The sequence below is a fragment of the Pan paniscus genome, chromosome 11 (assembly GCF_029289425.2).
Source record: "Pan paniscus chromosome 11, NHGRI_mPanPan1-v2.0_pri, whole genome shotgun sequence".
Classification (NCBI taxonomy): Eukaryota; Metazoa; Chordata; class Mammalia; order Primates; family Hominidae; genus Pan; species Pan paniscus.
Window position 1 is genome coordinate 81,085,999 of NC_073260.2, and position 14,044 is coordinate 81,100,042.

A 14,044-nucleotide genomic window follows, 5' to 3' on the forward strand; every position below is an offset into this window, starting at 1 on the left:
TACCTACTTCTTCCCCGCTTCCTTCACTCCCACTGCCCCCACCCTGGTAACCACTGTTCTACTCTGTTTCTATATATTCAACTTTTTATAAAAAAAGATTCCAAATACAAGTGAGACCATGTAGTATTTTTCATTCTGTGTCTTGACTTATTTCATTTAGCATAAGCCCTCCAGGTTCATCCATGTTTTTGCAAATGACAGGATCTCCTTCTTTTTTAAAGGCTGATATATATATATCTCATAATTCCTTTATTCATTAACTGATGAACAGTTTGGTTGTTCTTATATCTTGGCTATTGTGAGTAATGTTGAAATGAACATGGGAGTGTAGATATCTCTACAAGGTACTGATTTCATTTTCTTTTGGTATACATTATATCTATTTTGTCTGATATAAGTATAGCCACTCCTGCTCTCTTCTGGTTACCATTTGCACGAAATATCTTTTTCCATCTCTTTACTTTCAGTCTATGTGTGTTCTTAAAGCTAAAATGAATCTCTTATAGGCAGTATAAGAGTTAGTTATATCTTTATTGTTATTATTATTTACTTTTTAATTTATTTATTTTTGAGACGGAGTTTCACTCTTGTTGCCTAGGCTGGAGTGCAGTGGCGCGATCTCAGCTCACCACAACCTCCACCTCCTGGGTTCAAGCTATTCTCCTGCCTCAGCCTCCCAAGTAGCTGGGATTACAGGCATGCGCCACCATGCCCGGCTAATTTTGTATTTTTAGTAGAGACGGGGTTTCTCCATGTTGGTCGGGCTGGTCATGAACTGCCAACCTCAGGTGATCCACCTGCCTCGGCCTCTCAAAGTGCTCAGATTACAGGCGTGAGCCACCAAGCCTGGCCAGTTATATCTTTTTTTAAAATCCAGGCACTCTATGTCTTTTGATGGGAGATTCACATTTAAAATAATTATTGATATGTAAGGATTTACTATGGCCATTTTATTAATTTCTGTTTTGTAGTTCCTTTGTTCCTTTTACCAACTTCCTTTATGACTTGAGGATTTTTTTTTTTTTTTGAGACAGAGTCTCGCTCTGTTCCCCAGGCTGGAGTGCAGTGGTGTGATCTCCGTTCACTGCAAGCTCTGCCCCCCGGGTTCATGCCATTCTCCTGCCTCAGCCTCCTGAGTAGCTGGGACTATAGGCACCTGCCCCCACGCCCGGCTAATTTTTTTTGTATTTTTAGTAGAGACGGGGTTTCACCGTGTTTGCCAGGATGGTCTCGATCTCCTGACCTCGTGATCCGCCTGCCTCGGCCTCCCAAAGTGCTGGGATTACAGGCGTGAGCCACCGCGCCTGGCTGGTTTGAGGATTTTTTTTAAACAAGCATTTTATATGATTCAATTATTCTCTTTTCTCTTAGCTTGTAAATTATATTTGATTATTTTTGATATGGGGTCTAGCTCTGTTGCCCAGACTGGAGTACAGTGGGATGGTAATGACTCACTGCAGCCTTTACCTCTTGGGCTCACAAAATGCTCCCACCTCAGCCTCCCAAGTAGCTGGGATAACAGGAATGTGCCACCATGCCCAGCTAATTTTTAAAAAACCTTTTTGTAGAGTTGGAGTCTCACTATGTTGCCTAGGCTGGTCTTTAACTCCTAGGTTAAAGTGATCCTCCTGCTTTGGTCTCCTAAAGTGCTGGGATTACAGGTATGAGCCACTATGCCCAGCCATAAATTACATTTCTTAAAAAAAAAAAATTAGTGGTTGCTCTAGTTTGTAATATATTGCATTTACAGCCAATCTTAATTCACTTTCAAATAACACTATACTATTTCACAGTGTAGTAGCACAGGTACCTTATAATAAAATGCTTCCAATTCTTTCTTCCTCTCACTTATAACATTATTGTCATTCATTTTACTCATCCATGATACTATAATCACAAAAATGTTGTTTTTGGTGTCGTTCTTATTATGGCAATTAAGAATAAGAACAATGAAAGTTTTATTTTACCTTCATTTATTCCTTTGTTGGTGTCCTTCCTCTTTTTAAAAAATAGATAGATAGATAGATAGATAGATAGATAGATAGATAGATAGATAGATCTGAGTGATCATTTTCCTTCTCTCTGAAGAGCTACCTTTAAATTTCTTGTAGGGCAGATTTGCTGGTAATTAATTCCTCCTGTTTTGTTTGTTTGTTTTGGCCAGGGAAAGTTTTTACTTCTTCTTCACCTCTGAAAGATAATTTTGCTGGATACAGAATTCTGGGGGTGGGGTGTGGGGTAAAGGGGGTGGGCTTCTAGGCTTCTAGCAACACTTTAAATATTTTACTCTATTCTTCTTCCTTGCATTGTTTATCATGAGAAATCCAAAATTTTTATTCTTGTTCCTTTATAGGTAAGGTGTTTTTTACCCCTCTGGATTCTTTCAAGATCTTTTTCAGTGAGTTTTCTGCAGTTTGAGTATGATATGCCCAGCTGTATATATATATATATATATATATTTTTGAGACAGAGTCTCACTCTGTCACCCAGTCTGGAGTGCAGTGGTGCAATCTCCGCTCACTGCAACCTCCGCCTCCTGGGTTCAAGTGATTCTTCTGCCTCAGCCTCCCAAGTAGCTGTGATTACAGGCACACGCCACCACACCCAGCTAATTTTTGTATTTTTAGTAGAGACAAGGTTTTGCCATGGTGGCCAGGCTGGTCTTGAACTCCTGACCTCAGGTGATCCATCCGCCTTGGCCTCCCAGAGTGCTGGGATTACAGGTGTGAGTCACCGTGCCCAGCCCCTGATGTAGATTTTTAAAGTATTTATCTTGCTTGGTGTTATCTGAGCTTCCATGATCTATAGCAGTCTGTCATCAATTTTGGTAAATTCTGTCATTATTACTTTAAATATTTCTTCTGCTTCACCCTCCCTTTTCCTTCTGGTATTCCAATGATATGTTATGTCACACATTTTGAAACTGTCTCATAATTCTTGGATAATTTGGGTTTTAAAATTTATTTTTTTTCCCCTTTGCATTCAGTTTGGGAAGTATCTATTGATATATATTCCAACTTACTCATTCTTTCCTTGGTCAAATGTAGTCTCCTGATAGCCCATCAAAGGCATTCTTCATGTCCATTGTGATTTTTTTTAATTTCTAACATTCCTTTTTGATTCTTAGAGTTTCCATCTCTTTATTTACAGTCGTCATCTGTTCTTGCATGTTGCCTACTTCTTCCATTAGAACGCTTAATAATCATAGTTTTTTCTATTCCATGTACGATAAATCCTAAATTGGTGCCATATGTGAGTGCAGAACTGATGCTTACTTTGTTTATTTAGAATTTTTTCCTTGCCTTTTGGCATGCCTTGTGATTTTTAGTTGAAAGCCAGACCCAATGTATTGGGTAATAGGAAATGAGGTAAACAGGCTATTAGTGCTAGGATTTATGTTAATGTGGCTAGTATTTGAGCTGTGTTAAGTGTTTGCTGTTGTAGTATATGACAGAGCCTCCTGAATTTTCTCCATTTTCCTTGTTTTTGTCTCCTCTGGTATCATTAGCTTTCCCTAAGATTACCTTCTTAAACAGAGTCTACACCTTGTAGCTCTTTGCACCATCATCCCCTGTTACTATACTGGAGCTCTGTTAATGTGGTGTAAGGTATGTAGGAGGTGATGCAATTAAACGTCAGTCTTTTAGTCCTGTGTCCCTGGGCTGTGATGTTCACAAGTGTTTCCAAGCCTTTTCTCCCCCACCTCTTAGGTGAGACACGAAGGCTAGAGAGGGCTGGAGTTGGGTAACTTCCCTTTCCTCATGTGGGATCATGCTCTGGTAGCCTTTTTCCCTAATGAGTAGGCCTCTATTATGAAGAACACTCAGTATATTTGAAAATGGTAAACTTTCCCTTGTCCCTGCCAGAAGCATGAGAGTTTTCTCATTGCTATTCATTGTGAGAACCTGATGGGTTTCCCAGGGGTAAAACCCATGAAAATGCAGGGAAGTCCCTAAGACTGTGACCCCAGGAATTTTCTCACTCTCATACTAGTTCACAAACATCCTCCAGCAATTTGTCAAAGTGTCCATTTAAATGTTCCTACCAGTTTATGGCTTCAGTGGCTTCTGCTCCAGGTAAGCTGATCTCAATTATGATTCTCTTTATTCATCTTTCTGAGGATTTTAGGAGGGTTTGCCCTACAACCTCAATTCCCCAGTGGCTCCAAGAATAGTTATTTTCAATTTGTTCAGCTTTTTGCTTCCAAAGATGGGAGTGGTAAGTTTTTTGAATGTCAGAGCTGGAACCAGAAGTATCCCCTCAGAAAATGATTCCTTATTTTCCTGTTCTTCTTCCCAAATTTATAAATGAGTTTGGTTGGCTTAGAGAGACACTTGACATGGGAAGTCTGAGGAGAGGCTAGAACATCACTCTTCTAAGGGAAGATGTCAGACAGGGTATGGGTTCAGGAGGACTAAGGTTTCCATCTGAAGCTCACAGACTACCTATCTGGCTGTAATGGAGAATTCCAGGATAAAATCCCAAACACAGTAATTCCGTGGTCCTGGATTAAATTATTTAGAGACTGGGCTCTCAAAAGAACAGTTTCTCCTGACACTTGATCATGAGTAATATTTCCATGTCACGTGTCACTCGACCAAACCTTCCTTCATGTTGGGCTGACGAGGAGGGCAATGCTGAGGGCCCCTGAGCAGAAGCTGGATCTGGAGTGCTGTTTCCAGGACACAGGTTCTGTGAGGGAGCAAGATGTGACTGTTGGCCTCTGAATCTGTGCCTTCCTTGAACTGAGGACTGCTAACTGAGAACATCAAGTGCAGCTCTCACAGACAAAACCGTCCTTTGAATTTTTCAAAGGGAAAAATTGGAAATATTTTATCACCTTTAAAACTTGAAAAAAGAAGCGTTTTTTTTGTTTGTTTGTTTGTTTTTTTTTGAGACTGAGTCTCGCTCTATTGCCTAGGCTAGAGTGCAGTGGCATGACTTGGCTCACTGCAGTCTCTGCCTCCCGGGTTCAAAAAATTCTCATGCCTCAGATTCCTGAGTAACTGGGATTACAGGCTTCCGCCATCACACTCGGAAGAAACACATTTCTTTTCTTTTTTTTTTTTTTTTGAGACGGAGTCTTGCTCTGTCGCCCAGGCTGGAGTTCAGAGGCGCCGTCTCGGCTCACTGCAAGCTCCGCCTCCTGGGTTCACGCCATTCTCCTGCCTCAGCCTCCTGAGTAGCTGGGACTACAGGCGCCCGCCACCACGCCTGGCTAATTTTTTGTATTTTTAGTAGAGACAGGGTTTCACCGTGTTATCCAGGATGGTATCTATCTCCTGACTTCGTGATCCGCCCACCTCGGCCTCCCAAAGTGCTGGGATTACAGGGGTGAGCCACCGCGCCCGGCCGGAAGAAACACATTTTTATTAATTAAGATAGAGAGTCATATTATTCTCTATAATGAAGGTCTGAGCTTCCTAGACGAGTGAGAGAAGTGATTTCTGGCCTCGCATTATTTTCTTTTTGTTCTTAGCATCAAGGCAGAGCCAAGAGGAGAAAGAAAAATGGGACATTTAAAGGTAAGGTTCTGCCCATTCAACCTCAGCTCCCCAAGGATGACCCTTCCTGTCTCTTCCATGAGGTCTCAGGTTCCCAATTTCTGAGGATGTCAGTTACTAGATACAGTCTCTCTTAGAAAACAGTCCTCACAGGAGAGGCTCACGGGAAAGCAATCAGACCTGAGACACCTCTGGGAGTCCCTGCTCTGCCCATCCATGCACATGAAGGAGTGATGAACCTGGACAATAGGTGCTGCCCAATAGGTGGCCATGTGAGATCTATTGTGGAAGGACTACTGGTTGGTTGGTTTGGAGTCACAACTTCTGTCTCTCCACTTTGTATAAGTACTTTGACTTCCTCCTCTTTGAGATAACCACTGACATCCGTACTTCATGTGATTTATTTTTATTATTTTTATTTTATTTTATTTTATTTGAGACAGAGTCTTGCTCTGCTGCCCAGGCTGGAGTGCAGTGGTGCGATCTCCACTCACTGCAAGCTCCACCTCCCGGGTTCACGCCATTCTCTTGCCTCAACTTTTGAGTACCTGGGACTACAGGCGCTGGCCACCATGCCTGGCTAATTTTTTGTATTTTTAGTAGAAACGGGGTTTCACCATGTTAGCCAGGATGGTCTCAATCTCCTGACCTTGTGATCCTCCCGCCTTGGCCTCCCAAAGTACTGGGATTACAGGCATAAGCCACCACACCTGGCCCCATGTGATGGTTTTGAGCATCACATGGAATACTGTATGTAAAAGGACTTTATAAATGAAGCCACTTACATATGTGAACCATGTTAATATTATCAATGACAATTTGAGCTATTCTACAGATCCTTGAGGTTCTTCAAGACCAATCAACTAAGGGCACCCCTAACGGGCATTCTACTCAGGCTCCTATAAGATCTCTTTGCTTCTAACTTCATCACTATCCTGTTACTCACCCTACTGGCTTGTCAGGTTGGAGAACTTGCCAGAGTGAAGTAGAGGAAGAGAGGAAGTTGTTTTTTCTTCTGCAAAGGTGACTCAACATTATTCTTCTTTTCAGTATCCCTCTTTTTAGTAGAGTTCATGTAATTATAGGGCATCACAAAAGCCTGGGGTTGAAATGGGAGGAAAAATCCAGTGTCAGAACGTAAGAGCCATAGGGAAAGGGGTAAAAGGTATACTGTGAGATAAGGAAAGCGGAGGGGGGCATATGAAAAGACAGCACGCATTGTGAGGCCTTAGCTTTGCAAGACCTGTCAAGGTCACATATGTTTGGCTGCAGCTTTGTACCTCGTCTCTTGTAGTCCTCTGGGCCAGCATTACAATACCATCCGTTTTCGGCAACTATTATGTCCAGACCCCCTCTGTGAGGTGAGTAATAGAGCAAGTGCTGAGGTCAAGTGACTGCTGTTCCAGGAGTCCCCAGAAGATGCTGCTCCCTCTGCGTCCCCTTTGGCTTCCACAGCTTTTGTGACCAAGTCATCATTCACTTTGATCTCTGCCCTTCCAGCAACCCTTCCAGAAGATCTAATACTGGCTCCTCTGCCTGAGCCTTCTCCACTGCCGTGCTCCATTCTCTCACCTGACCTGAATATCCCCTTAGCTGACTTATTTTCACCCTCACCGCTGAGTGACCCTCTGCCACCACAGCCTGTTCCTCCCTTGGATTCCAAATTCTCTGTGGACCATTTCCCATACCAACAGCTTGCTTTTCCCCCTCTCCCACCACAACACACTCAGAAGGCAGATACTGATTTCCAACCCAAGGCCTCTCTGTCTCTGAACCCCAGCCTTGATCCCACCCTTTCCCAAGATATCAACCCCTTATCAGATGTTTCCCAGGCAATGAATCCCACTGATTTACGTGATTGTGATCATACACCACCAACCCTGTCTGCTTCACCGCCACAAGACTGAACTGTGACTCAGTCTAAATCAAGTTCCATCTTATTGAAACCTGTTTCAGAGATATCCTCTATGGAAAGTCCTATTTGGTTGTCCACTTATGTTCTGACAATCAGAGGCATGGACCATTCCAACTCAGAATTCTCATGGTGGCAGCCTTACGTCAGGAACATGTTCCTCCCCAGATTACCATATCCTTATTTTCAGCGGGAGCATGTTTCCCTTCCTTCACCAGAGACCTGTCTCTGGGGAGACTCTGATACCAAGCACTTGGAGGCCAGTAGCTATTCATTTTTGGCCTTAAGATACAGGCACTCTTGGAAAAACAAATAAAAAAAAGAATGGCTTTCCAGATTTTGGAGAAGAAAGAAAAGGAGAAGGGATTATTTTCAAAATAAATGTGGTCAGAATACCAACTGACATCTTCAGGAATTTTATTGCAGTCACTGTTGATGAGCAGGACACCACAGCCCCCCAAACCAGCTGGAACACCAAAGGCACAGCAGAGCAGCTGCACGTTTGTCAGCAGCTCCTGTATGTCAAAACTTTGGGGGGAAATTTGCAACAGAAATATAGCCAGCTCTTCTAGGGTCTTCCCTCTCTGCATAGTGAGTCCTCAGTGGCTACTCTCCTGGTCTCTAGGAGCAGCTCCCAACTAGTGTCTTGCTTTATTGTATTCAATACAGTCCAAATGCATGATCAAGAATCTCTACCACTTCCTCAGTTCCACCATAATCCCCTCACCCCTATACATCCCCAATCCTCTCCTCAAACCAACCACCAACCCCAGATCCTACCTATCACTCAGGTCCATTCCCAGGCTCACCTTCACTCCTCACTCCCTACCCTACCATCATCTTCTCCATCCCAGGTTAAGGACTGTGGAATATCTTCCCATATACTCCAGAATAAGGCTGACTCTTACACCTCAAATCAACATCTGGAAAGCCATGTGTTGCAGAAACAACAGGAAGGTTTGAAGGGTTTAGTTCCTTTGCTCCAAAAATCTTAAGAAGCCCTTCATCCTCCAGCTCCCAACCTTCCATTGGTCAGCCAGTCCTTCCAGGCCTATGTTCCAGTCTCCACCTTTCCTGGTTATTTTCATATCAGAAATGATCCCCAAGAGAAATTGGAGCTCCATGTTCCAAAGAGGCCAGTCTTACACTGGTGCCTCCATACCTGCAGGAATCTAGGATATCTAGCACTGATGAAGCCTTGGTGCAAATCAACAGAAATATCTTAGCAGAATTGCAGACATACTCACTCACAACCCCTTGAACTTCAGGGTCACAGTAGCAAAAATCTAGGGAAGACAGAATTGAATCTCCCAGGAAGTTTCCATGAGAGGTCCCAACAAAGTTTCAGCTATGAAATGACATGGCAAAGAATCTTGGGTATATCTTAGCAAAGTGTTCATTACACAACCCACCAATGGTCTCAGAAAACTACTTGGTGAAGGGTTTGAGGGCTGTCTCTGACAGAAAAAGTAACTGGGTAGATGACTCAAGGAATGAATTACTAAGTGTATCAAGGAGGAACATAGACCAGAATCAAGTGAAAACCATTCTTAGATTACATTTGAGCAGGAAGTTTTGGCAGGTCACTTTGGATAGGATTCCTATCAGAGTATGTCATTCATGGCTGGCTAACAATACCTTGCCTCCTTCTGGGAGTTCCCATACCAATAAGGAAAACAGAAATGTGGCACCACTGGTGGGCAGGGTGTACTGCAAGATTACCACTCTGGAGCTTTCCTTTCTTGATTCCAAAACCCATCAGGTGTTGGAGGCTTATATGATGAGGGTTAGGGTAAGTCAGAGGGGGGCTCTACCCTTCAAGGTTCTTGAATCCATAAAATTCTATATGTTGAGAAAAGCCAAAACATGGCCTCTTCCCCAACTTAACTTTCCTTTGTCTGCCACCTATATTTCTAGGATGGTTTCTAAAGCTATGGTTTCAAGGTCCCTCGAGGGATGCTCTAATGCTTTTCAGGGAGACAAGTTAGAAATCCAGTTCCCAGCTTGGATTGTCCTCTACCTGCCACTTCATCTGTAAACACAGGACAGGGAGCCTTGAGACAATCACCCTCTGCTACTCGCCATAAACTTACAGAGAATGCCCAGACAATTGAGAATGGCAGATAGACTTTTCTGCCCTCTACACACAGCATCATAGACAAAGAGAATCAGAATGAGACTGTACTAGCCAACAGACACAGCTCAGAGCTGTCCACAAGGCAAGATGGGGGTAGAGATGAATCAAGGAATGAGAAAGTGAGTCCAAGCAATAGTGTAGAAAGGCTTCAGGGCAAACAAAATGGTAGCAGAGACTTCAGAACATTTTTCTATGTCCAACGTGTCCAGGGAGATAGAGGAGCTCTGTGCTTTTCAATCACAATCTAATCATATCTTGACAACCAGTGAGTTGGGAAGCTCCTCAGTGATGAACACGAATACAAGTAAAGAAGAAACTACTCTGACCACCAAATACTCCCCACCAAGAATATTGATTGCTGAAGATCCTAAATCATCAGACTTTAAAGGACAGCTGGTGAGTTAAAGTTTAAATTGGAGAGTGGGGAACATAGTCAGGCTTAAGGCTGTCCCCGCGACATGTTCTTTACTTCAGATAGCTTGATTTCTGATTCCTCACTGGCTCACTCCCTGAGTGTCTCCAGTGAGGATAGGGCAGCTTCCCAGGTACAGCATATCCACCCGGATGATGGAGGGATCAGCATGAAGCAGTTGCAAGAGCCCCAAGTCTCTAAGTACGTCTTATGGGAGTGCCAGGATAAGAATTTCCCATTAGCCAAGAGGGGACCCAAAGCAAGAGCCTTTTGGGACCCAAAGCAAGAGAATGTGGGAGCGAGGACTTGGGATTAGGAACATCCAAAGCCACAAAGAAGAGCCATCTTGGCAAGGACAGGAAATTAGAGGAGACTTCAATGTCTCTGTCACAGAAAGAACCATTTTGTCTTGAAAGTTACTTTGGAAAAAAGATGAAGCATTTTCTTCAGTGGATTGATTTCAAGAGAAAAAGCAATGGGCAAGAAAGTCCCATGCAAAAAGACAAGTTAATGCCAGCCTTTCTACAGCACCAAGACCTAGTTGAAGGTAGACCTGTCTTTATGAGGACTTGTGAAGCTCTTGAGCTCATGACAGCCATTGGGAAGATACTAGAGGGGAAACTGGCATGTAGGCAGGAACCTGAGGACTTGGAATTAAGTCAGCCAAAGAAGAGCCACAGACTCAGGCAGAGCCTGACAACAGACAACCCTCCAACTATGGGCTTCCCTCTGAACAGTGGCAAGGGGAAGGGTCAAGTACCAACCCTTATAACCAAGAAGCTGTCTCTGATGGCCCAAGTTATCTTTCAAGTGTTAGATGGATCAGGACTAGGATTAGTCATCCTCAGAAAGTTGTGACATTTAAAGAGCAGCTATTATGCCAGAGTAATCCCCCGCCGCTGCCCTCTAGTGAGCCTGTGTCCCATCCAAGCCCCATCTGCATGCAAGTATGCCAGGTGCCCCTGACTGACATTAAACCAGCTTAAGGCACTGTGTTCAGAGATTTGACCCTTCTTTGCAAACAGAAAATGCTTCTCCAGCACTTACAGGAAGGAAAAATTTTCCACAAAGAATAATCCAGTTCTTGTAGAGCCTCTCAGTTTTCATGATAGTATATCCTCTGATGAGAGCAATCTCTTTTTAGCATAACCAAGAATATTGACCCTCCCCAATAAATGTTTCTTTTAATATAGAGTGGTGTTCTCCATGTACTGCTCTGGAGGTGTGGATTTTGGGTATTCCAGAGCTTGTGCTCAGGGAAAGGAAGGAATTAGTTTAGGTCTTACTGTTTTTCTCTTTTGGCTTCTAAAAGATGACCAGTCCCTTGTAGGGAGCCTGATAATGGCCTCCTCAGTCTTATCCTAGGATCTTTTGACACTTTTCAGATGTCCTGTAATTAAAACACTATTATTTCATAAAAGTACAAAAAGTTTACTCTAAAACCTTTCAGGAAGTTCCCCCTACCCTACCCTACCCTACCCTACCCTACCCTTCCCTTCCTTTTTTGAGTTTTGCTCTTGTTGCCCAGGCTGGAGTGCAATGGCATGATCTCGGCTCACTGCAACCTCTGCCTCCTGGGTTCAAGCGATTCTCCTGCTTCAGCCTCCCGAGTAGCTGGGAATACAGGCATGTGCCACCACACCTGGCTAATTGCGTATTTTTAGTAGAAACAGGGTTTCTCCATGTTGGTCAGGCTGGTCTCGAACTCCTGACCTCAGGTGATCCACCCACCTCGGCCTCCCAAAATGCTGGGATTACAGGCATGAGCCACTGTGCCCAGCCTTTAGGAAGTTTTAGAGTTGGAAATGTGGGGGTTTTTAGACCCTGAAATCAGTGACAGGGAGAAATCTTTTTCTTGGATCTCTTGGTGAGGAATAAATATTCCTCCCAAGAGCCAGCCCTTCTCTCCCTCATGAAGTTTGGGGCAATGTGCCATGTTCCCCACCTCCTACCTTACCCTAATGAAAATGGAAAATGGGTAGTAGTACATCTTTTCCCTTTCTGTACCCTTTTTGGAGCAGTAGTGGGGATAGAAAATGCATCTCTGAAAGAGGCCAGGAATAAAACTAATTTTCTGAAAACAGTGGTTTACTTTCATTTTTAAAAAGCTACTGACTCCAGAGCATCAGACAGGTGAGTGGTCATTGTATGAGGCATGAATGGGTGGATTTTGCTATTGTGGACACTTATTTGGCTGAGGTATGGTCCAGGCAGGGTGGGTCCTGCTGAAAAATCTGTTATATGTGGCATGTTACTCTGTCTAAAAAGAACATTTTGAAGTTGACCATAAGGTCTCTTTGCTTATGAGGTTATCTTGAGGAAAGAGAAGACTCCCTTCTCTAGGGAATCTCTTCAAGATGCATGGCTTGATAGCACTCTTACAAGACCAAGAGATCGCCTGGCAATGACTTGTAGGAATGGTCACCAGGCAGTTACTCAGAACTTGGGAAAAAAGGAGACAGAGACCAAGAAAAATGTAATGGGAGAGTGAGTGGGCAAGGAAAAAAAAAGAAGAGGGAAAAGTATAACCTCATCATCCCTGCTCATAACTCCATCCTGGCATCCACTGCACCCAACACTCCTTTACCTAGGCCTCACTTCCTAGAGTCTAATAAGGGATTTTTAGAGCACAGTGATGCCACTTCAGTATAAGAGTATGAGGGATGATCTTTGAGCATAAAGACAATATTTGCAGGGATGTTGTCAGACACAGTATCATCCTATTTGGAGAAGGTGATCTTGGTCCCTGCCTTCCAGCCATGCTACTACATCTTACACCAAGGTTATAATGATTTACAAGTATGTTAGATATGTATTGCTGTGTAATAGATACCTCAAAATTTAGTGGCCTAAAAATATATATTTATTATCTTACAGTTTGTGGATCAGGAATCCAGGCAAGGCCTAGCTGGTTTCTCTGCTTCAGAGTCTCTCACAAGGCTGCAATCAAGGTGTCAGCTGGGGCTGGGGTCTCATCTGAAGACTTTACTGGGGAAGGATACACTGCCATGCTCACTTGTGTAGCTGTTGGCAGGATTCAGTTCCTCAAGGTCTATTGGACTCAGGTCCTCAATTCCTTGCCAACTGTTGGCTGGAGCTAGCTGGAGGCCACCTTCAGGTCCTTATCATGTAGGCCTCTCCAGTGTGGCAGCTTGCTTCATCAAAGCCAGGAAAGGAGAGAGTCTGCTAACAAAACAGAAGTTACACCTTTTGTAAACTAAAATTGAAAATGATATCCCATCATCTGTATCTTTTTTCTACTGGTTAGAAGCAAATCAGAATGTCCAGCCCACATTTAAGGGGAGGGATAATTACACGTGTGTCAATACCATGAGGTAGAGTCACTGGAGACTTCTTAGAAGACTTCCTAACACAAGGGTTTCTTCTTGGCCATCCCATTGAGTTCACTGAAGCCAAAGTGGCCAAAGGTGCCAAATAGGTCATCATCCTGATCCATATCCAGATGATCAAGGTGGAAGTTGTTTAACAGCTGTGTGGAGTGGTGGCTGGTTAAAAACACACACACACACTCACACAAACAACCCACAAATATCAAAGAAGTTGTAGCATCCAAAGAAAAAGAGAAAGTTGGTATGAAGGTAGAAGTGGTGTGGTAAAGTGAAAAGATCCCTTAGAACCACCTGAAATACCACTGCCAGTATTCAAACTTAGAGAAGAAATTAGGGGCAAAAAGTCTGGAAGTAAGACTGGCCCTAGGCAGGAGGGTTCATATAGGAACTCGATTAATTTCCTCAGCTTTCATTTCTATCCATGTCTTTGCTCTGTGTTATGAGTTGGCTTCATTAAGACTTTGTGTCTGGCAAGTTCATAGCTATATTCTCCAGGCTTCAAGTGCAGATAAAAATAGGTTGCCTCTCCCACTAGTTCCTTCAAAAGTTCCATTAGTACCCTGCTGGCTCCAATTGGGTCACATGCCCATTCCTAACCAATCACTGTTGCCAAAAACGTGGAATGATCTTTTTGGCCAAGTCTGAGTTACATACCATCCTCAAAATAGGAGTGTTGGGAAAGGCAACTCCACCTGCACGTAGACTGAAATAGAAATTGGGTTTAGTTTC

At 43.4% G+C, this 14,044-nt stretch overlaps 1 long non-coding RNA gene across 1 annotated transcript in view; it reads right to left on the reverse strand.

The window, feature by feature from the left end:
• The window catches only part of LOC129393087 (uncharacterized), a 35,466-nt gene that overhangs the window by 19,529 nt on the left and 1,893 nt on the right, over positions 1–14,044 (reverse strand). The window contains exons 2-3 of the long non-coding RNA XR_008619712.1: positions 12,841–13,148; positions 6,451–6,603 (exon numbers count right to left, since the gene is read on the reverse strand). This is a non-coding gene — a long non-coding RNA (uncharacterized LOC129393087). The remainder of the gene's footprint in view (positions 1–6,450; positions 6,604–12,840; positions 13,149–14,044) is intronic.